We start from the raw sequence: 22,654 nt of genomic DNA on the forward strand, positions 1-22,654 counted from the left end.
AAATAAAGGCCAGTCAAGATCAGCTTGTCAACACGTCTTCATTGAGTATGCTCTCTGCCTGTCACAGGAGATTTAGTCTCATCCTTCTCTATAATAAAAAGTATATTTGAAATAAAATTACTATTTCCTTCATGCTACCACAGTTAGAAATAAACATTGCCTAAAATGAGGTTAATATTACAAATAAGGTATAAAAGAAGATTTTATACTTTTTATTATATCTAAAATAAACAGAAAAAGAAAAGGCAAGCACTTAGGTAATTGAGATACATGATCCTAATGAAAGAGGTGGATCATCATTTTGGCTGAAGAACACAAATTTAGAACACAGATTGACTAGAAATCATCATCAGACTACAGATTGTTGTCTCCTGAATACTAAATGAAACAGAATTGGGCAAGATGAATCTGTAGTGGCAGATCAACCACCACGCTGTTAAGAGAAAGACAGAAACAAAAGCATCAGGTGAAAGTTTGTTTTTTCTTAGATGAAGATGCAAAATATAGAAGATTCTTAACAATATATATACATAAAATAATATTAAAGAAAGCTGCCTAGAGATTTAAAAATATGAAAGAAGTTATATTTTCACATTAATTATCATTTTAACCTAAGACTAGAGAGTTAGCAGTGATACCCTCTGAATCCTTCTATCTCTAAAAACTATCTAGCTCCCTAAATTACAATATTCATTTTTTACTGTTGGTGATGCTTTCCCCTCACACACACACAATTATTCCAAGTGAGGATGAGGAGGAAAATCCTCCTACATTACTTCATTAGCTTCAAAACTTACCTTTATATTCTACTTGTCTTTTATAAACATGCAGGGCTTATCAGCATCTCATAAAATGTAGAAAAGAAGGAAAAACTAATTAAATCCCCTGTCATACTTACTGTTCTATTTATGAAGGTCAACCCACAGGATTTCAAGCATTTAATTCACATTAAGGTTCATTAATACTTATCATACCATAAAAATATCCAATAATTTATCCTTTCCCCTTTACAAACGAGTACTTAACATGAGGTACATTTTAGGTCATCACTGCAATATTTTTAAGTTTTTTCTCCATAAATACAGGATGCTACATTTCTGAAAGATCTCTATTTCAAGAGTAATGCAACAATTATGCAAATGACTGTGCAAGATACACATGAACAGAGAGAACCATTACAAGCAACAACCTGTCAAGAAGGGCAAGCATCAAGCTACATCATGGACTTCTGTGACACCCTAATAAAGGTGTTCATAGTCTCCTTTGCAACCAACACAGGGTGAACCTAAGGCTGGCAAAGCACTTTGAACGGTTAGTTGATAAGGTGCTATTAAAACAATAATTACAGCACTATGTTACCAATGTTTGCCATGGTTAACAAAGCCAAGCTTTGTAGTTTTTACCACAAGCAGGCAAAAGGATTTTGGATTTCACAGGTCCATCTGGATGTGGGAGGAAACCCAGCTCAAAGAAAGTGATTTCCGGTTTTCATTAAGCAGGTCATTAAAGCCAGCCTGCACGGTTGCTGACAACAGGACCCGCTAAACAAAGAATAAAGCTTGCTCTAAAACAGCCTGTAATGCACTGCAGACACAAACACCAAAACCTGTAAAAATTACACCACGCCAGGAAGAAGCAGAAAAGATCAAAGACACTGCCAACAGCCAACAGATTTAGGTCACACAATAAATGGAGGTTGTTACACAACAATCCCCAAGGATGTCCAGAAGGGATGATGGGATGTCAACTAGGGATACAAAATTCCCTCCTCAGCTCACAGAAACCTTGACCAACACTCTTTCCTGACCCCAACTCTATTTACCATTTCAGTTCTCACCAAGGCCAGAGGAAGTTTTCAAGACCACTACAGAGACCATGCAATTTTCTATCTTTAACTGTGGTCAAATTCCAGTTCTTCAGACAATAATCCCCACCATTCAATAGTCAAGTTCTCCATCCAAAAGAAGAAAAGTCACCTTTTCTCCACCAGGAGAAACTCTACAGCACAAATCAGATCAATACGGCATGATAAAAACATTCAACACAAAGAGCAACAGCTAAGCTGTCTATGTGTCAGTGAAGGGCAGGGCTCTACTCCCATGCCTCTCCTCTCTGCACTCCCCCTCACATGTTCCCACCAACCTTACCCACCCAGGCCTATCCTTGCACTGTAGCCTCAGGAGAAGCCACTTCAAGGACTACCCTGACACAAAATCCCACCAAAAGCAGGATGTAGCTTCCTGCAGATCAAGCTTACAAGCTGCCACTCTGGCAAGGTCATCAAAGCTACTAGTTAAGGACAAGGAATGAAGAAAAAAACGTTGGGGAGAAGTGTGGAAAAAACCTCCTTTCAGCAACAGCTTTCTGTTAGAAAAGTTCAAAAAATCCCCAGTCCTTCAGACATCAACATAAGGTACCCAAAATACATACAGTGAGCTTTTCTTTCTAATTTCAGGACCACCTCCCATCCTATCATACAAACCCCTCCACTCAATTAATCGTTTTGATAATCTGCTATCAGAAAGGTTGCTGTGGCATGTATTACCCTCCCACCTTCCATCACCCCAAAGCTCAGAGCCAGAGAGCCCTGGTTATATGACTGCTTACCTTGAGGGAACCTGAACATACCTTCCTTGCAGTTCTCTGTGTGAGAAACGCACTTATTTTTGCAAATACTTAAGACTATTTTTCTACTCTCAATATTCCAATTATTGTTAAATCCACAAAGCTTTCCCAAGGAGGACAGCAGCAGAAACACAAGAAAGAGCTTAACTTCCACCCCAACTTGCCAAATTGCAACTGAGTCAGAGCACCTGTACCACCACCACCTCCAGACACAGCTGTGCCAGATGGAAACGTCATCACTCTTTGTCATTTCCACCTGCCAAAAGGTACAGAAGACAGGTCACTGAGAGAACCATCACTTCAGTCATTTAAGCTTCTTGCAATCAATAATCATTAGAGGAAAGTCAGATGTGATTTAAAGAGCTGGCTATAGGAGATGTCAGCCTTTGGTCAGAACCATCTGGGAGGCAGTAACTGTTTCTGCTGGAACAGACACAACAGATAAGCAGAGAGCAGTAGGGTAGCTACTCCTGCTAGGAAACTGTAGATGGGTATTTCATGTTAATGTAGGACCTCTCCACCCCAGTGGCAAAGCAAGCTCTAGAGGAAGGCCTTACAGGATATAACAATGAAGACATCTGTCATCATTGCTCACCTTCTAAAATGACCTGTCTGTTAAATCAAAGATGTTGCTTGCAAAAATGCACAGAGAGGTGCTTTGTCAAAAGTCTGAAAATTTTTTGTGAAAAGGCAGCATTAATTGCTCAGTGCTGCTACTCTCCTAATATCACAGATTTAAGTGAATATAGTAATGCTGACATGCTTATTTCTTTCAGCAAAGAGTCAGGGATGTAACACTTCATAAAGGATTTAAAAGGGAAAGAACAAAAAGAAGGTGCTTAGTATTACAGCACAGAAGCAACTTCCAACAAATAATAGCTCAATAACCTCTTATAGTGATATATGTTTGGCTACTAATTCCTATCTAAGGAGAAATTTCTGTAATTTTCCACCGAAAACTGAACTGTAAAATTTTGCCAAAGCAATCCATCATCTCAGCAAATACTACACTCAGGTTTTTTTAAAAAATTAATATATACTGTTATCAAGAGATACTTGCAATCTGTCAGTAATCCTTAACAATTAAAAGGCAGGTTTTTCTGCACAAGGAATGGTCAAATCACATCACCCTCAGAGGCCATAGAGTGAAAGACTCAAAGTCCATGGAAAAAAAACAAGTAACAGAAGAGCAACCCTAAAATACAGAAATATGATAGCACAGATACCAGAATAACCCACAAATGAAATCTTGATAGATTTTACCAAGAGAAGAAGTGTTCATGTCTAGGAAAAGTATACATCCCTGCACTCACCAAAACACACATCAGATTATTTTCTTGCTGTAAACTTGTAAACCAAAACAGCAGTGTCATGAACTATCAGGCTCATCAAAACAAGATGCTATTTCTGAAGGTTAATAACAATTTGCATGTCAACACCTAATTATTTGATTACTGATCATTACCATAAACATTACCAGTTGCTGGGTTTTACCAATGCAGTTGGGAGGACAGACTACACAAATAAAAGAATACACTTCCAAAATTTAAAAGAGAAATCTCAATCAATGAATTCAATGACATGCTGGTTCTTCAAAAGAAGTGCAAGTTCAATATTTCATAACAAAAAGCTCCTCAAGGTGAGTTAGCTGAACATCTCATCTTTGCAGAAACAGAGCTGCTGAAGTACAGTTATGACTGAAAACTTCTCAGATTATCAGAAGCAAAGACCTACGCAGCTTCCCAAATATCTTTACGAAAGTAAAACGCAGGAGCTTCTAGGACTGCAACCACCAAATAACTGACTTTACTATGTTAGCCAGCTGTGAAAAGTCCATGCACATCTCTTTCTGCCTTTGCAAGCAAGACAGTCAAAACACATTGAGATAAAGCCTTGCTGTTTTCCCCCAGTTCTGTTCAGAGAATCATAGAATATCCTGAGTTGGAAGGGACCCACAAGGATCATCAAAGTCAAAGTCCTGGCCACGCACAGAACAACGCCAAGAATCACACCATGTGCCTGAAAGCATTGTCCAAACACTTCTTGAATTCTGTCAGGCTTGGAGCCATGACCACTTCCCTGGGGAGCCTGTTCCAGTGCCCAACCACCCTCTCAGTGAAAAACCTTTACTTAACATCCAGCCTCCCCTGACACAGTTTCAGGCCATTCCCTCAGTCCTGTCACTGGTCACGAGACTGAATAGATGAGTTCCTGCCCCTCCTCTTCCTCTCATGAGGAAGCTGTAACTGCAATGAGGTCTCCTCTCAGTCTCCTCTTCTCCAGGTTGAACAGACCAAAGGACCTCAGCCGCTCCTCACACAGCTTCACCATCATTGTTGTCCTCCTTTGGACACTCTCTAAGAGATTAATATCTTTCTTATATTGTTCACCCAAAACTGCACACAGCAGAGTACTGACACAGCAACTATGACATCCTCATGTTTTCATGTTATAAAATGATAAATTGACTTTTCACAGAAATAACAGAGTAGCTACAGGAGAAGTCTTAAAATGCTGTCCTTTTATATAGCTTAATATTAGCTTAATATTGGGTCCATAAATGGGAAGAGGAAACAGGCAATAAGTTAAAAAAAAAAAAGTTTCATTCCTAAATTTCTCTGACAGTCAAATTAGTGATAAAGCAACCTCTACAGCCTCCTTTGTTCCATATGGACTTGTATAGGACTTTTGCTAACACATTCTAAAACTCTGGTACAGAAAAGGGGGTGGGGGGAAACTCCCAACCTTCAACATGTCATCTCCTTACAAGTTTTAGTTCTTACTGCAAGGAAAAGAAACAGTTTGAGGGTATACATAAGATGATGAACACAGCAATTCCACAAGCAGCAGCAAAGAAAACCATTTGATCATTAATTTATGTTTCAGTGCTACCCAATGCACCCAGGAGAATCCCTGAAAATCAGAGAATCCGAATTAGCTTTAGGTTGCTTGGAAGTGAAAAGATAACACCATGGAAAAATAACACAGACTCTATAATGTGCATTTCCAGTAGGAAGCTGAAAAGTCACATCACAGAAGTTTCTCAGTGGTCATAGAGGGACCAAGCATCTCTAATGGTTATATCCTGTAGAAAACAATGTCATTGTCTCCAGATCCCTTCCTACACTCCACAAAAAATGGACTTGAAGAACTATAGTGACTAGTATTTCACAAATCATAATTCCTTCTGTTTCCCTGTATTAGACTTTTGAGAGCTCTGACATTCTCAGAATTGAGAATCTAAGCTAGTATCCCAACTTAAAAATATCCAGCAATGCACACAGAAGCTGACAAGAATGTAAAACAGGGTTAAGTCCAAGTGAACCAAAACCTGTATCCTCCAGGAATTTGAGGCTCAGCAACTTTTCAATCAATAACTTTCAACATATAGTTTTGCTTTTAGGCTATTATCATCTGGATGGAAGTGGAGTGTCAGTATTTGCTATACAAGAGATCCTACAATTTCTCTGTGCATCATCTGAAAGTTCACTCTTTTGTCTCCTCTAAGACTAATGCCTGCAAATCCCTTAATACAACCTAGTTCTTGAGTCAGAAGAAACAGCAGACAGCAATTCTCCATTTCCTTCTCCATATCACCTAATGATTTTACCAAACTCTCTCAAATTAACTTTATTTTCAGCCTATTTTTCCTCATCTCAAAACCTTTAGTGTCCTTAAACAGCCTGTACCATGACCATCCCTGAATATTTTCTTCCCACCTTCTCCAAGGCTGTTCAGTTCTTCTTGAGATGCCATGCTCAAGATACCATGCTTTCTAGGAACAATTCAAAGTCTGCCAAAACCAACCTGTCCCCTTTTCCCCATACATCCTCAGCATGAAGAAGTGCTCTCATCCCCAGCATCAACCCTTCCTCTGTGAGAGCGATTTTGGCTCATTGTTGTAGTTTCTCCAGCAACCAAACCTCCCTCTTCAGCCTTCCTGCCTCCATAAATTGAGACTTACCTAAATATGACGAGAGGTTAAACACAAATTCATTGCCTTTTCCATAGCAGGTGGAATCCCTGTTGAGGAACGGATTCAGTGCCGGTAGCTCAGTGTAGCTGCAGTGGAGGCCCCAGGTTGTGCCCTAGGTGGTGGGAAATGGTGAGAGCCCCAGGCAAGAGGCCATGAACTGGTGCCAACCCTTTGCACAGCAAAGGGCATGGGGCCCTGTGGGACCAGCCAGGAGAACAGACACTGAAAGACACAGCAGGAGCCCAGGACTCAGCAGGAATACCCCAGACTATCAGACTGCATAAACTTTAGGGTATAAAAGCCCAGGAATTGTGTTGTTTCAAGCACCAGCTCAAGCTGGTTTTGTGTTTTGCACCATCATCAAATTGTCTTAAGGATCCAGACATCTGAGACTCTACTGTGGGAAACCTGGGGTTGAACTGGTAAGGAAACCAGGTCTGACTGTGCGAGTGGGGTGTGTAGTGAGTCAAGTGGGGCACCTGTCAGCTTACAGGAGCCACCCACTATGAAGGGGCTCCAGTCCCAGCAGAAAAAGTCTCAGGTGGTGGGAGTGTGGCTGCCAGAGTGGCTCCTGGATGGTCAGACAGGAAAGTTCCCTTAACCCCAGCACTGGAGTTTTTCAAGACATGACTCAACAGAGCACTAGATAATCTCATCTAGACTCCCTAATCCACAAGGAGTTGGACCAAATGATCTTTCAAAGTCTTTTCAACCAATGCTGTTCTAGGATTCTAAGCAAATACAAGTGGCACCAGTGGAGAAGAAAATGTAAAGGTAAAGCAGGATAACAGTGTCCTATGTAAGTTTTGCTTCCTGTTAAGTGTATTTTCTGAACATCCAAAAGGTTGAACTGAGCAAAGGAGCATTCTTAAGCACATCATACAGTAGTTCAAATACAGCAAAAGACAACAATAACAAACTCTTTCAGGGGAGTATGGTTCACTGTTACTAAGTTAAAGGAATTTCCCTTCAACTGTTTGTCAAAAAGGGGGAAATCACTGAAGAGAACTCCTAGAAACAAGAAACAGTTCCACAACTGTACAAGGGAGACACCCATATGATGTATTACATTAAGTCCTCTCTCTGCTTTGCCTTGAGAAAAGACATCACTGACATGTAAGCTTCAAGCTATTCAGGTCATCTTCCCACTACTTTTTTTTTGTGAAAATATCTTTGCCCAGTAAGATTTGGTTGCTGCTTACTCTGGCCTTCCGTCAAAAGCCCATCCTCACAACCTCATACTTTTTCCTTACCCTGTCTTCCTCATACTCTTTTCCTTCTATGTAGTTATCTGTCTCCTACTCCTCAAACTTCAAAATGAATCATGTCATCCAACTGATGTGCCGTTTATGACACCAGCACTCACCCTACCTACAAGTTAAAACAAGAATCAGCACAAGTGCCTAACATGGCATATAGGTAGATTTTGAACAGAACGGATCAGGATCAGCACAGGTCTCCAAGTCACAGCAACTCCATCAAAGCACCTGTGAGTGGGAGCTTCCTAAGTCTTGGCTCTCACTACAGCAACACAGAACCAAGCAAGTAACATCATGACTCCACAACACTTCTTAACACAAACACACACCACTTCACTTCAGTGACCAGAATGCTGTAATGTAGGGATACAGACTCTTTAGGAAATATAGGCCAGGAAGACAAGGAGGAGTTGCCTCATGTCTCATTTAAGAAAGGTCTGAGACCGGGGCTGTTTAGTCTAGAGAAGAGAAGGCCGGGGAGAGGGGGTGGTGTCATCAATGTATATAAAAATCTGAAGAGAGGGTGTAAAGACGACCGACCCTGGCTCTTTTCAAAGGCGTAAGCCCAGAAACACGTAGGAAGTGAAACACCACTCGGATCAATACCACAAGTGACAAAAAGCACGAACTCAGTTCCCGGCTGCGTCCTGCCGCTCCCGGTGCCGCATCCCGGCTCCCCTCGGAGCGCACAAGGGGCTCTCCCAGGGCGTTCTCCCCCAGGGCGGCCCCCGGGAGCGCACTGACCCCGCGCAGCACCTAGGGCCCAGCCTGGGTGACAGAAGGGACTGAGCAGCACCAGGGCAAGGCCGGGCCGGGTCGGGCCCCCCACCTGGGCCAGCAGCGCCTCCCGCTGTTCCTGCTCCCGCTGCTCCCGGCTCCGCTACCTCTCCAGCCCGGACGCCATCAGCACGGCCCGCCGGAAACCGTGCGGCAGCCGTACGGCAGCACCTCCGCGACACTGTCGTGAACGGCGCCCAGGCAACGGCGGCGGGACAGCGGGGAACAGCGCCCCCCTGGCCCGCCGGGGCCTGCCGAGGGCTGAGCTCTCGTGCCGTCGGGCCTCAGTCCCGCCGCGCTCACCTCACGACAGGGTTACAGAATATTCTGAGTTGGAAGGGACCCACAGGGATCATCAAGTCCAACTCCTGGCCCTCCACAGGACCATCCCAAGAGTCATACCATGTTCCTGAGAGCACTGTCCAAACACTTCTTGAACTCTGTCAGGCTTGGTGCTGTGACCACTTTCCTGGGGAGCCTGTTCCAGTGCCCAACCACCCTCTGCTTGAAGAACCTTTTTCTGATATCCAACCTATACCTCCCCTGACACAGCTTCAGGCCATTCCATCAGGTCCTGTCCCTGATCACCACAAAGAAAAGATCAGGGCCTGCCCCACCTCTTCCCCTCCTATGGAAGCTGTAGTCAACAATGAGGTCTCCTCTCAGTCTCCTCCACACTGAACAGACCAAATGACCTCAGCTGCTCCTCATATGGCTTCCCCTCAAGGCCCTTCACCATCTTTGTTGCCCTTCTTTGGACATTCTCTACTAGCTTAATATCTTTTGTATATTGTGGCACCCAAAGCTGCACACAATATTCAAGGTGAGGCTGCCTCAGTGCAGAGCAGAGCAGGACAATCCCCTCCCTCAACCAGCTGGCGATGCTTTGCCTGATGCCCCCCAGGACAGGGTTGGCCCTTCTGGCTGCCAGGGCACTGCTCACTCATATTCAACCTGCTGTCAACCAGGACCTCCAGCTCCCTTTTCACAGCATTGCTTTCCAGCATCTCATTCCCCAGTCTGTACGGACATCCAGGGTTGCTCTGTCCCAAGTGCCCGGGTGGATTCCCCCCACTTCATTCAGAGCTCACCCAAGGCTTCCCACAGCCTCTCAGGCGAAGGTCTTAGAAAGCACTGTGTTGTGGCACAGCACCTTAGCAGAACCCTGTGCTGCTTGACTAACAGGACCACACAGTCCTGGGATGGGTGTTAAGGAAACTTCCCTGCCTGGCTATTCAGGAGCCACTCCAGCAGGTTTCCCATAGCAGAACCTCAGACGTCTCAATCCTTATAATAATTTAATCATGATACAACAACAAAATAACAGCTCGAGTTGGTACATGCAAGGAGGAACCCCAAAGAAAGGAGCCCCTGGGCTTTTACACCCTCACAGTCCAAGTGGAGTAAAGTCTGGAGTCCTTGGCTCCTGCTGTGTCCCCGAGTGTCCGGTCACATGGCCACCGCCACAGGTCCCAGTACCCTTTGACAGTCCACAGCATCTTGCTTTGGGCTCAGGCTCATGTGCCCCAGGAGCTCAACCTGCAGCTCACACTGCAGCTGAATGCAAGAACCATCTGCACTGAATGTATTCCTCCACAATGGGGATGCTGACCTCCAGGTTCATCCCTCCCACTGGGCCAAAATTGCCTCGTGCAGACCCCAGCCTGCTCACCTGGACCAGCATTAATGAGAGTGAACAAGGGAAATGTGGCCCAAGCAACACTCAGTGCTCCAGCGCCACGCAGTACCCAGTGCTCCCCATTGCCATGACCCACCTCCAGACCTACCTCCAGCAACCTCTCAGCCCCTTTCTGCCCTGTTTGCTGCCAGTTCGGTGCATCCGTGCTGGGGTGTGGCCTCTGTAATGCCAGGGTGCTACTGCTTGGGATGTACCTGTGTGAGCGCAGGGAAATTAAAAAATAGACACGTTCAAGCACTTACAAGTTGCAGTTCGTCAACAGTGTTCTACAGGGCTGTTATACCTCTGGTGAAGCAAATGTTTAAGTGAGACATAATTTCTTTGGGATGAGATCAGAGCATTATTAATGTGTCTGACAGCAAATGTGTTCACAGTTGCCAAGTAATAACATTATTTAGGCAAAGGTCTGAGCAAAGTGCTTGGGTAATTTGTTAGCTATTTGCATGGGACAGTATGTTTTCAAAGTGATAACGGTAATTTAATCATCATCTCCACAGTGGTATTAAATGTGTAAATTGCATTTGCATATTTGTTCAATTTATGCTGACAGTTAACGACATCCCAAGAAAAACCTGTTGTAGATCACCACTAGGTATAGAATAATAACTGATAGAGTTTCATAGGCACCATTTGGAAAAACAGCATGTGAACCCCTTTGGGGAGCCATTTACAAAGCAAACAGATGGATACAGAACACGTTCCAGCGAGATTGACTGATGCTGCTCTCATTCTTCAGCTAGATGCAGCAAAGTACACTAGTTGAGAGAGGAGAAGCAAGAAAAGCACATGTTCAGCCCAGTAAGGAAAGCCTCTTTTTTGAGTGTGATGTGCTCTTCTCACCAACAAACTGATTTCTTTCCATTACCACTTGTTCCAGGCAGCCAGCAGAGTATCTCAAGTGGGTGCTCCCTAATTCACTCAGCACACAGCAGGCATATGGGCTTAATAGATTTATATTCAATCTAAACAGCAAATTGATAGTCCATGAGCTGAGCTGACTACTTGTGACTGAATCAGTTTAGGAAGTATTTGGATATAAGAACAAAGCCTGGAAACTGTGGCAAGGTGTGGTTGGTGACAGCTGCGGACAATTTTTTTCCTCCAACATGGGAGTGAGATGAGGGAATGTGTTTTCAACAGCAGAAAGTTACAGGCAAAGAAGAGATCACAAAGCATGGGGTGGGGTGAGCTCTTGCAGTATTTGGTGTTATTCTTTATATCTGTAACCCCACACATCATTAATAAGGTGGTACTGTAAATTTTAATTTAGAAACATTTTTCTAATACTCCTGCTTTTAGGAAAGAAACTATGATGTGAGTACACTCTAGAATCTCAAAAACTGAAGAATAATAAAACCTAGAAAGCTATTTTTGAGAGCTGCCTTTAATTTTGAAGTTAGGAGTTAGGGAAAGGATAGTATAATTTGATCTCATTTCCTCTCCTCATCCAAGAAAAGCATTATCTCAGAGGAAGCAGGTAAAATGAAAATTTAGTCTTATTTCTTTAAAGATATTAGTATGTCTGAGACCTCCTTACGTGCTTGGAAATCTCCAATGAGCCTAGGGAAGAAGTCCTTGGTATACCACTTTTAATGGTCATCTGGGCACCTCTGTTCAGTCTTCTCATTTTCAGGGCCAAAATTAAACATGCTAATAAAGTAATAATGCCTTGGAGATACTGATCTTTGCTGAACTCCTACAGAGAGGCACTGACCTTGCCGAGTGAATTATTATTTTCCATTTCATGGTATATTTTGCACTTTCTCTGAAAGAAGTTGGTGACTCCCCAACTGACCTGTGTTATAAACCTCCACACTGCTAACCTTCACTGTTTGCCTTCAGCTCTCAGCTTGATGTTTTATTTTTATATGAAAAAGGTTAGGAAAAAATCTCTCCACTCAGTGTGCTCCTGTGCAGTTTTTTTTAAGCAAAACGCAATGTTTCACTAGGAAAAAGGGATTCTTTTACTTTGAGAATATGAAATGTTTTTCCACAGTGCTACTGGAGAGAGCTGCTTACCTCAGTTATAACAACACATTCTGAATTCTTCATACTAAGGAGAACACTGTCCAGTAGGATGCTGGTAAGAGGATAGCCCAGTCAAAATGTACTTAGTTTCAGTTTATCCTCATTCTGTCCATTTTTAAAACCACCTGGTTTTCAGTTGCCATTGGTACTGCTGAGCAGTCATTTACATTCAATTCTGAGGGATTACATAGACTGTGATGGGAATTTCATTGTCTTGTCTAAGAAGCAAAATGTTAGTAGTTGAAGAAATTGCAGGGGGAAAAAGAACAACAGAGAATGATGCAATTATGGGGAAAAGTGTATTTCTTTCATAGAAATTTCATTATATTTCCTTGGGAGAAAATTAAAGCAACTTTGTCTAAATTCAGTGCCATAAAATGATAGAACACCTTGCCCAAAAATCAATGCAGCAGCAATGCCTGGGTTATTAGTTGCTCTTGCCTGAATTGTGCAGTGAGCACCTGAATTGAAAAACCAGACAATTTTCTACTGTCCATCAAAAGAAGTGCTCCTGGCAGAAACAAAAGAGCCCCAGTGACGCTGAGAATCCTGACAGCCTGCCTTGGAAAGAAGAGCTCAGCTTGCAATGAAAACAAATGAGGAGGCTGTGGTGGATCGAAGAATGATTCACCCATTGTTCCATATTCAATAGCAAATTGCATATTGTCTGCCCCTGAGCAATAGTTATTTTGTTAATTTCTTTGAAAACAGACGATAACTTCAGCTGTAGTTCAGCAGACCAGGAGAATGGGGTTTAGAAACATCCATTTACCCTCTCCCCACCCCAGTTTCGTGACTGTAACAAAGTGAATCCTTCATCTGAGAAATTCTCTAGTGACAACTTGGCAGTTCTGGGTTAGTGGTTGGACTTGATGATTTTAGAGGTCTTTTCCAACCTAAATGTTTCTATTATTCTACTAATAAATGTTTTGTGAGGAAGCTATTGTACATGTGAAATGATAACTCATTCAGTTAATTTCTTGTGGGGCTGTTATGTGTTTGAGGTTGAGGTTTTTTTCCTTCTAGAAATTGAAAATATTTTTCTCAGACAGGAAGCTCAAAGCAGGGATTTGCTGAGTCTGGTAACACACCTTTAGAGAAAGATGGCTAAGTCTTTTTGTGGTGCCTGCTCATCTTGGAGATGTCCAGAGCTGCACATGTTAGGGAGCTTCAGATAGCTGCTTTGAAAAAGAGACATAAATACTGACTCAGATCACCCAGTTGGGGCAGGAATTAAAACTCTGGGGCTTTAGTTTATCAGTCTCTGTGCATCAGACCAGTGCAATAGTAACTAAAATATTCTTAGACAGAGTTTCAATGCAGCGCAAAGACATTGGGTTTGGGTTTAAGTGAGATTAAAGCATAATTTTGCCTTTTAAAGGTAGGTTAGCTCCAGAAGCCAGGTTGTAGAGTAGTCCCACAGACAGTTGTATCAGCCTATTCATTGCAAGAGCAGAAATATCTTAAGCTGATATTGCAGACACTGTGCAGAGTAACCACAGCCTTTGGCTCCAAAGACCTTGGGGCTGCCTTTGTCCTTTTTCCCTGCAGTACCATAGCTCAGTCCAATGCACACTCACAGGAGCAGTACCCAGCTAACTAAAGGGAGCTGCAGTAACACTCCTAGCTGGACACTACGTGTCTCCACATGTATTGTAGGAGAGTCTCCTCCTCTCACTGCAATAGAGAATAAAAAAAAAAAAAAAAAAAAAAAAAAAAACCAAAAAACAAAACAAAACAAAAAACAAACACAACTGAGTGGGGCAGTATGTCTTTCTCTAATGAAATGGTGAACACTCAAAGAAAAAAATTGCTGAGACAAATGAGGTCTTGCTCCATGGAAAGGGCTCCAAGGCACAACAGCACTGTAACGATAATTGTACAGAGAATTTGACTGCCACTGAGAGTGTCCATAATTGTCTCTTTTGGCAGCAACTTGAACAATTTACTCCTCTCCAATTTTCACCCCACAATTCCTGAAATTGCTTTTCATTTTTCTTTATATTATACCACTGTGTTAAGAGGGAAGGATAATTTCATATCCAATTCTTGTCTCAGCCCTTGACCCAGAAATAGCTGTAAATACTGAGTAATATGCCTGACATCCCAAGTCACCATCTTTTTCACTGTTCTTGACAGCAAACCCTCTCAGGAGTGTGGCACTACCAGCTTGTCTTGCTGCTCACCTCATTTTGAAGCATAAATGACCCTCCGAACCCTTGTTGTTGCTAACACACAGGCAACACCAAGCAAGCTTATCTTCGAGCTTATGTCACCATGATAGATACCACCAAGTCAGAAAACAGTCCATACAGTGGGAGGGCACTGGATTTCTTTTAGTGTGTTCTTTGGGATCTTCTGTCTGAGTCATTTCAGAATGGGAGAGATCAAGCATAATATATTTCTTAGTCAAGATCCACTTAGTATATGTGGTTCCAAGCCCTCACCTTGCCTGTCAGAAGCATCTTAGGGTGTTGCTGACACAGGCAAGATATACACACATCCTACAGGGTGTCCTGCAAAGATGGTGGATTCAGAAAACAATTGGTCACACAGGAATAATGTCTTATTATATGGTCTTTACGCCTTATGTAGCCTAGCACTTTTTAGATAGGGTGGATGTGTGACAAGTGATTTGTGACCCTATATTTTCTCCTGTCTGTTCTCCAAGGAGACTACTTGGCATGTCAGCCTGAACAAGTGGATTGACTCAACTGAAAGGATTATTTGAGAAGAGCAAAGGTGAGGCAAGAGCTCTGGCCATCCTAACAAATCTCCTACTAGGGATCTTGGAGAGATAAATCTAACTGTGGCCTGCAAGCTGGCTCCATGTCTTTCAGAAATTAGAAAGAACAGGAACACAGCCGAAGATTGCAGAATTACGTTTATTTAATCTGCACAATATCAACAAAAAGAGTCAGATCAATCTCAGTAATTCCTCTAACTCAAACCATACAGATAAGCTATTTCTGTAAGTAGCATTGCTTCATTAAAAGGAATTGATGCAAATGTTTTTGACTGAGGAATACCTTTTAATTTACATCCTTGCCACATACAGCCAGAGACCCAAGAAAAGTGCATGATAAATAAATATGGGGGGGGAGGGTTAGTGTATTCTTAGTACCAATACCTTAGAAAGAGGGGTTAGAGATAATTTCTGATAAAAAAAAAACAATTAAAAAAACTCGAGCCCATGTTCAAAAATGTGCTTCTGATACACTGATCTAGAAACTATTCAGGTAAGGAAAAGTTCAGCTTTAATGAATGGCGTGGTAAATCACTGATTTCACTGAATATGTTGCAATGTTGAATAAGGTGATCTCTTAGTAGGCATTTCGGTTTCTTTTCTTTTAAGGGAATACAGATAATGGAATAAAATGAAACTGTTTCTTTGTCTGAGGCGTAAGTTAATCTTGATGAGGAGACTATGTTACTTTGTGAGGAAGCAGGGCGGAAAGTACTGTAACAGTGTACCTCTGATCTGCACAACTGCGAAACCAAGCCAAGTCCAAAGGCAGTACTCCTGCATCCCTCTGTCATCTTAGGTACCATCAGAAGTGCTTGTTTAGACAGACAGGAACCTCATAGGGTGACCGGCCTTCCTTTAGCCTCCACCATGGAGACTTGCAATAGACACTTGTCTTTAGGGCCACACACAGTGTTACCAGCCACAAGTGATAGGCCTCTCTTGCTAGTGTCACAGAAGGGCTTAAACCAAACTACCTCCCAGAAACAGATGCCTCTATTAAAAGTTCTGTCTGAGGCCCTCTCTGCAAATCCCAGTTCACGAAGGCCAGAGTAGAGTGCGCTGATACTGGAAGAGAGTCCAGTTTATTTCTCATTGATTAAAAAAGATACTGAACTATCTGGAGGACTCAAAATTATTTCTTATGCTCTAAATGTGGATGCCAGTTTCCAGTGTCTTTGCAGTAATTTAACTGCAAGATAATTTGAGAGGAAGCAATCTGAAGGAAGATGGGGAACTCAACTGTTGGGCCAAATGAAATATATCCTCTCATTCTGGTAGCCTGGTGAGAGGCAATGATGAATTCTAAATAAAACATACTCTGAACCTTCCTCAAAATATGGGATGAAAAGTGAGGAAAGTGAGATGTGAAGTGAGAAATCAGATGCAGCAGAAATCATTACAGTGGCAATAAAAAAATAATAATAAAAAAATAAGACAGGAAGCATTCCTCAAAGAAACTGTTCTCTCTTGAAGGGTATAACCCCTCAATAAAAGGGTCATGCCAGAAACTACTAGAAACTGGTTCTTATGATAAATTAAAACCAGCATCAGTCTAGTTACCAGACAGGCTGTTTACTAAAGAGCTTTATGTCAAAATTTCCCATCTGGAGATGCCTCTAGAGGTCCAGAGGCAAATAATCTGACAAAATTATTTGAATGGGAAGTATAAGGTGTTAGGATTTTCAAGGAACTCAATCATGGACTTACTTGTCAGTCAAGGGATTCTTTCTGTATTGGTATATTAGGAGATCTGATGTGGGTGAGAATTTAGAAGTCATGAGACCAGAGAGTGGGAGTATGTATATAAATAAAGGTGAAAGGCTGGATGGTGCACAAAAACAAGTCCTCAGAAAGGGATGTTGTGCACAGAACATTGATTTGGTAAGGAAGAAGAAGGGCAAAAAATCAGCAGATTTGTGTTGCTAGATTTAGAGAACAGAAGAATGCATCAAGATTATACTGTGCAAATCGCTTTTGGAAATTAAGCAAGAGGCAAGTGGAAGAAAAGAATGAAGAACTTCTTCTCTGTTTCTTATCCTTGCCATCTTTAACTAGAAGAATAAGGCAGTGTGAAAGGCTGGGGAGCTTTGAAATTAGAACTGAAGGTAAGATTTGCTTTCCAATAGCAGGAGTGTGGGATTCTCTGTCATTGTTCTAACAGAGCTTTAGATATTGCCAGATTGTAACTCAAATGATTGCCAAAGAGAGCTGCAGCAAATTGTAAAGGACTCAGCCTCCCTGAGACGGATGCTTTAGCAGTTCCTTGGTCACAAATTTATACTTTGAACTCATCCACGTGTACGAGAAGCCTAACGTTAGAGACTGATGAGTGTTTTAGCAGTCAAATGTGATGAGAAATGCGTTACTTCATCTTCTACTCTGCACAAAGCATCAAAGATGAACTATCTGAGGAGATAGGATGGCTCAGCAACAGACTATGAACTATTTTCATTGTAATAATTTCTAAATTCTCTCTAGGCCTTGGAATCACAGTTTCAGTTTTGATCTAGAGTCTGAATAAGACATCCCATGAAGAAGCACAAAATAATTTCCAAAAATACATATTTCACATTAATTTATTCGACTTTGGTTCTATAATTTTCCTCTTAATTTAAATTTCAGTAGGAATATAAGACAAAGACATAGCTAAGAATAAGTACATCTATATAGTTGATTATTGTGATAGAAGATTGATTTTCTTTTTTAGATAAAGGGCATTAGTTTCATAACAACAGTAAGTTTGTCATAGTGTTGAAGTGATAATACAGAGCATTTTTGAATTGAAAGGAGAAAATCAATTACTGATACTGCAATGACACATCTCTCCACCTTATTCGCTTGTGAATTGGATATTTCCTGATTTGCTTTCATAAAATCAAAGGAAAAAGTACTGCTCTCATTGAGGTTGCTGTTTTGTAATGGTAAAGCACAGGCAGAGCCTACTTAAGTGGAGACACAATTTTCACATCAGAGCACTTGCTCTGTGTCCCTGATCCAGTCAGTACCCAGATGGACCTCCATAAAGCTGCCTATATGGAGGGGCTGCCTACAGGGAGGTCCTCATGCTCGCAAACCTACAAGCACCTCCACTGCTCTCTCATGCTACATCAGGCCTGGTGTATCCAGCCTGCTGGCTAAGCCACCTACCTCAGAGCCTGATCTAGAGCTCACAGAAGGCAGAGGGGCTACTGTCCATCAGTTCCCAGTAAAGTCCTAAAATAAAATGCTTAGACTACCTTATTTACCGGAAATGAAGGGAAAAAGAAACAGACAGGACAAGGAATCCCACTGGATTGTCTCTGGCAATCCTCTTGTGTTATCCTTCAAATCCACAATATCGTATGTTTGATATTATGGCAAAGTCACAGGTCAGACTAATTTAAACAAGGCCACCTTTAAAATTGCTTAAAATAATTGAAAAGTTTCTAAGAATATTACAGTATTTGCATACCAGTGGTGGCTTGCTGCAAATGCAGAAGGGATACTATGCAAAATGAAGTCAGATGGATAAAAACTATCCAGAGTTTTGCTGTTGACCTGAGATATAGGCATCAACATAGATATTTTTACAGTTAGGTGAGGTGGCTCAGCCTAGAAATTTGTATCTGGTTTGTGAACAAGAGCACCATCAGGTACAGGAACAAGCTGTCTGCATTCAAAAAGCATCTCTGTAGCAAATATCTGGTGAGGAGGCAGGCAAGAGAAGGAAAATGATTCATTTGTGGCCACTTGAGATGTCAAGTATGGCCTTTCAGAGAATTTGGACAAAGCAGTGCAATTCTGATTCTGCCTCAAGAGGACACATATTAGTTAAGGCAGAACAAGTTATTTGCATAAGAAATAAGGGTCCAAATGCTGATGTTGGCAGTGTAATCACTTCATATAAAGTATATTAACACACATAAAAGAGATTTGCAATGATGAATGAAATGTCTTTACCTCTTTTCTTCCCAATAAATTATAGAAAACCATAGTGACACACAGAAAGCGATAATGACAAGAAATCCGTAATTGTAGCAGCGAGAATACACAAAACAAAGCAAACTGGAGACAGTAGCTATTAATCTTCTTTAGTATTCCTAAACAGATCTTTATCATTTTCACTTTGCAAATAGAAACTGTTTCTGTGATATTTACAGGCATAACAGAACTGGAGTTCTGAAACTAAAATTTTTTATATTCTGGTAAACCTGAAGATTTTGTAATGTATGGAAAATGTTATCACTCTAAATCTCTCATAATCTAAGTGTTTGGGATGGCTCTCCATCCACCCAGTACTGTTGGGGAATAGTTTGTAAAATTCAGAACATTTGCTGTATGCAGTGACAGCTGTGTGACATTTATTCCTGGCACATGGTACCCCAAACATGCTCACTGCCATTCACTTTATATGGAGAATGTCTCAGCTCTGCTCAGGAGGGACTTACCTACACAGCTGACTTGCCATGTAATTTTCAGAAGTTCTCTTCATCCTGTATGCACACCAGCAGCTCACTATCACTCAGACTGATTGCTGTTTTTCTAGCCTGTATTTAATATCTGATAGACATGTAATTATTCCAATAGGATCATAGCATTTAACTGATCACTGTTAGTCTCCACTCTCTGCTGTCGTGCTCTATTGATATTAAGCTGTAGTTTCTATTCACCATGCTCTTCCCTATAACCTCTTTTATAATCTCCCTGCTTTTCCATCTCCTAGTACATTAAAGCAACTTCCTGACTTCCTACACTGCCTTACAACTCTTAAGAGACTGAAATATGATTTAATTACCTTATATCCAGTATCAACATGAGTGTGATGGAAATCCAGTCTCTCAATCGAAAGCCAGTAGCAGCAAGATGCACACTTTAATCTGACCAGTGCATATGAAGCACATCTGTATTTGTATTTATATGGACTAGAAGTTACTTATTCATAATGCTTCTGAGGGGCAGAAGAGGCCTAATCCTGGCATAAGAACAGGACATTACTGTTTCCCCGAGCATGTATATGTTTCATAGAATCACAGAGTATTCTGAGTTGGAAGGGACCCACAAGGATCATATGGAGGAACAAATATTAAAAGTCAGGAAAATCAAAAAAGTAAAAGTGCACCAAATAAAGGTGCACTTTTATAAAGATTATTAAAGAGATTAAAGATTATTAAAGATTAATAAAGAGATTATTTCAGTGAAGACCAAAGCAAGTCCTAAATAAGATTTGGGCCATAAAAGTTAGCACTGTTCTTTGTGGTTCGTTCCTCAAAAGGAAAACTGAGTACTCAAGTGGTCCATAGCTATGTGGGTGAAGTAAATACTTCTAAGTTAAGAGTACATAAATCTTTCAGGTTTGAGTTTGGGAAAGTATACCAAATGTGGTTCCTGATCTGAGACTGAGTTGTCGCTCAACATCAGGTGGGATGGGGCTTTGAGCAACCTAATCTAGTGAAAGATGTCCCTGCCAATGACAGGGGGTTGGACTAGATGGTCTTTGAAGGTCCTTCCAACACAAATCTTTCTATGATTAGTTTCTCCCGTTACGACTGGATTTTACTTCCAAGGCAACTCTGGTATTCCTGTCCCACTGCTAGAAAGCTGAAACAAAATTGCTTGCCCTCTGTTTTATCCCATTTGCCTGGGTCTAGTTCTGTGTGCCAGCCGATGGCCATCAGTTAATGCCTTCCTTAAACAGAGACAGTGGTTTTGTTTGCATAAAGAGTAGTGCTGCCAGGACAATGCAACCAGTTTGTAAAGAGATTAGAATCCCTATGGCGTTGTGTTCCCCAGACACTCCCTGCTATTTCCAGAATAAATGAGAAGACAACAAAGAACTCAGCATTTACCTTGTGTAATATAGACTAGTTTGCAGACTGTGGTAAAAGCAGGCTTTTAAAGTGTGTTTGTGTCCAAATCTTAAGTGATTAGAGGGACATGTTTGTCCAGCAGAGCAGGCTGGTTCTGTCTGCACAGTAACATACATGTCTCTATAGAGCAGAAAACCTTGCAAACATTTCCTGCCATGGGAACAGAGAATATTCTAGGAAAATCAAAGAGAGAATTCTGCGAGCAAGTCCTTCTGACTCTGAGTCTCCCTCTCAGACCACTGAGCTAACAGACTGTATATGGAGCCCCTGTCTACAAGCTGTTTCATTTACAAGGAATTCTGCAAGTCCTGCCCCTTCTGTCTGTATTCCTTTTGCATGGCAAGGTTTTGGTAGCAGGGGGCTACAGGGGCGACTTCTGTGAGAAGATGACAGAAGCTTTGCCCATGTCCAACAGAACCAATGCCAGCTGGCTCCAAGAAGGACCCTCAACAATTGTAGCAGGGCCTCTGGTGGCAAGAAGGAAAAAAAAATTATTGCAGAGAAGCAAATTGCAGGTAGAGAAGAGAGGAGTGAGAATATGTGTGAGAAACAGCCCTGTAGACACTGAAGTCAGTGAAGGAGGAGGAGGTGCTCCAGGCACCGGAGCTGAGGTTCCCCTGCAGCCCATGTGCAGCCTATGGTAAGGCAGCCGTGCTCCTGCAGCCCACAGAGGTCCACAAGGGAGCAGAGACCCACCTGCAGTCTCTGGAGGATCCCATGCTGGAGTAGGTAGATGTCCGAATGTTACCCCCAGGGGAAGTTCACACTGGAGCGGGCTCCTGGCGGGACCTGTGGCTCCATGGAGTGAGGAGCACACACTGGAGCAGGTTTTCTGGCAGGTTTTCTTGTGACCCTGCAGGGGACCCACACTGGACCAGCTTGTGAGGAACTCTAGCCTGTGGGAAGGACTCACAGTGAGAGAAGTCTGTGGAGGACTGTCTCTTGTGGAAGGGACCCCATCTGAGTCCTCCTCCCCTAAGGAGGAAAAAGCAGCAGAAACAACATGTGATAAACTGACTGTCACCTTCATTCCCTGTACCCCTGTGCCACTGGGGAGAGGAGGCAGAGGATCAGGAATAAAGTTAAACCCAGAAAGAAGGGAGGGGTGGTGGGAAGGTGTTTTTAACATTTAGTTTTACTTTTCATTTTTCTATTCTGTTTTCCCATGATGGAATTGGTGAGTGACTTCTCCCTGATGTTATCCTAACCCATAAGCCTTTTTATTTTCTCTCCCCTGTCCAGTTGAGGAGGGGCATGATGGAACAGCTTTGGAGTGCACTGGGCATCCAGCCAGAGTCAAACCACCACACTGTCATATTGCAACCCTGCACAGCTGAGAGAGCAAATGTGTCTCTCAACCACACAATTCCAAACAGAAACAGAAGCACTGCAAGAATAACAGCTATGTGGCTGTATCTCCGTCTGTGCACACACTGGCAAAGTGATTTTCCTCATGGCACCATGCAGACCAGGCAGCTCCCTGGTGAGCTCAGAAGAGTTCAGCTCTCCATGCACATTCCTGTGGGTCCTTCTTCTCGTCACTGCTTAAACAGAAACATCAAAGCAAAGCAACTCCACAGAGCCCTCATATCCATGCCCCTCCCTGATGATAATTTTGAATATGATGTGCTCTTTCTTCTCAAACCTTTACTTCCCAGCTCCTCCAGAGCCTGGGGCCTCCTTCTATTTGACCAC

General features: G+C 42.2%; 1 protein-coding gene across 1 annotated transcript in view; it reads right to left on the bottom strand.

The window, feature by feature from the left end:
• The window catches only part of CWF19L2 (CWF19 like cell cycle control factor 2), a 70,662-nt gene extending 61,871 nt beyond the window's left edge, over window positions 1-8,791 (bottom strand). Inside the window, exon 1 of the mRNA XM_008922751.2 lies at window positions 8,690-8,791. The gene's annotated coding sequence lies outside the window, so the exon portion shown is untranslated. The remainder of the gene's footprint in view (window positions 1-8,689) is intronic.
• Window positions 8,792-22,654: the final 13,863 nt, after the last annotated feature.

This window comes from Manacus vitellinus, unplaced genomic scaffold (assembly GCF_001715985.3).
Source record: "Manacus vitellinus isolate BGI_N305 unplaced genomic scaffold, ASM171598v3 scaffold_2_pilon, whole genome shotgun sequence".
NCBI classification, from domain to species: Eukaryota; Metazoa; Chordata; class Aves; order Passeriformes; family Pipridae; genus Manacus; species Manacus vitellinus.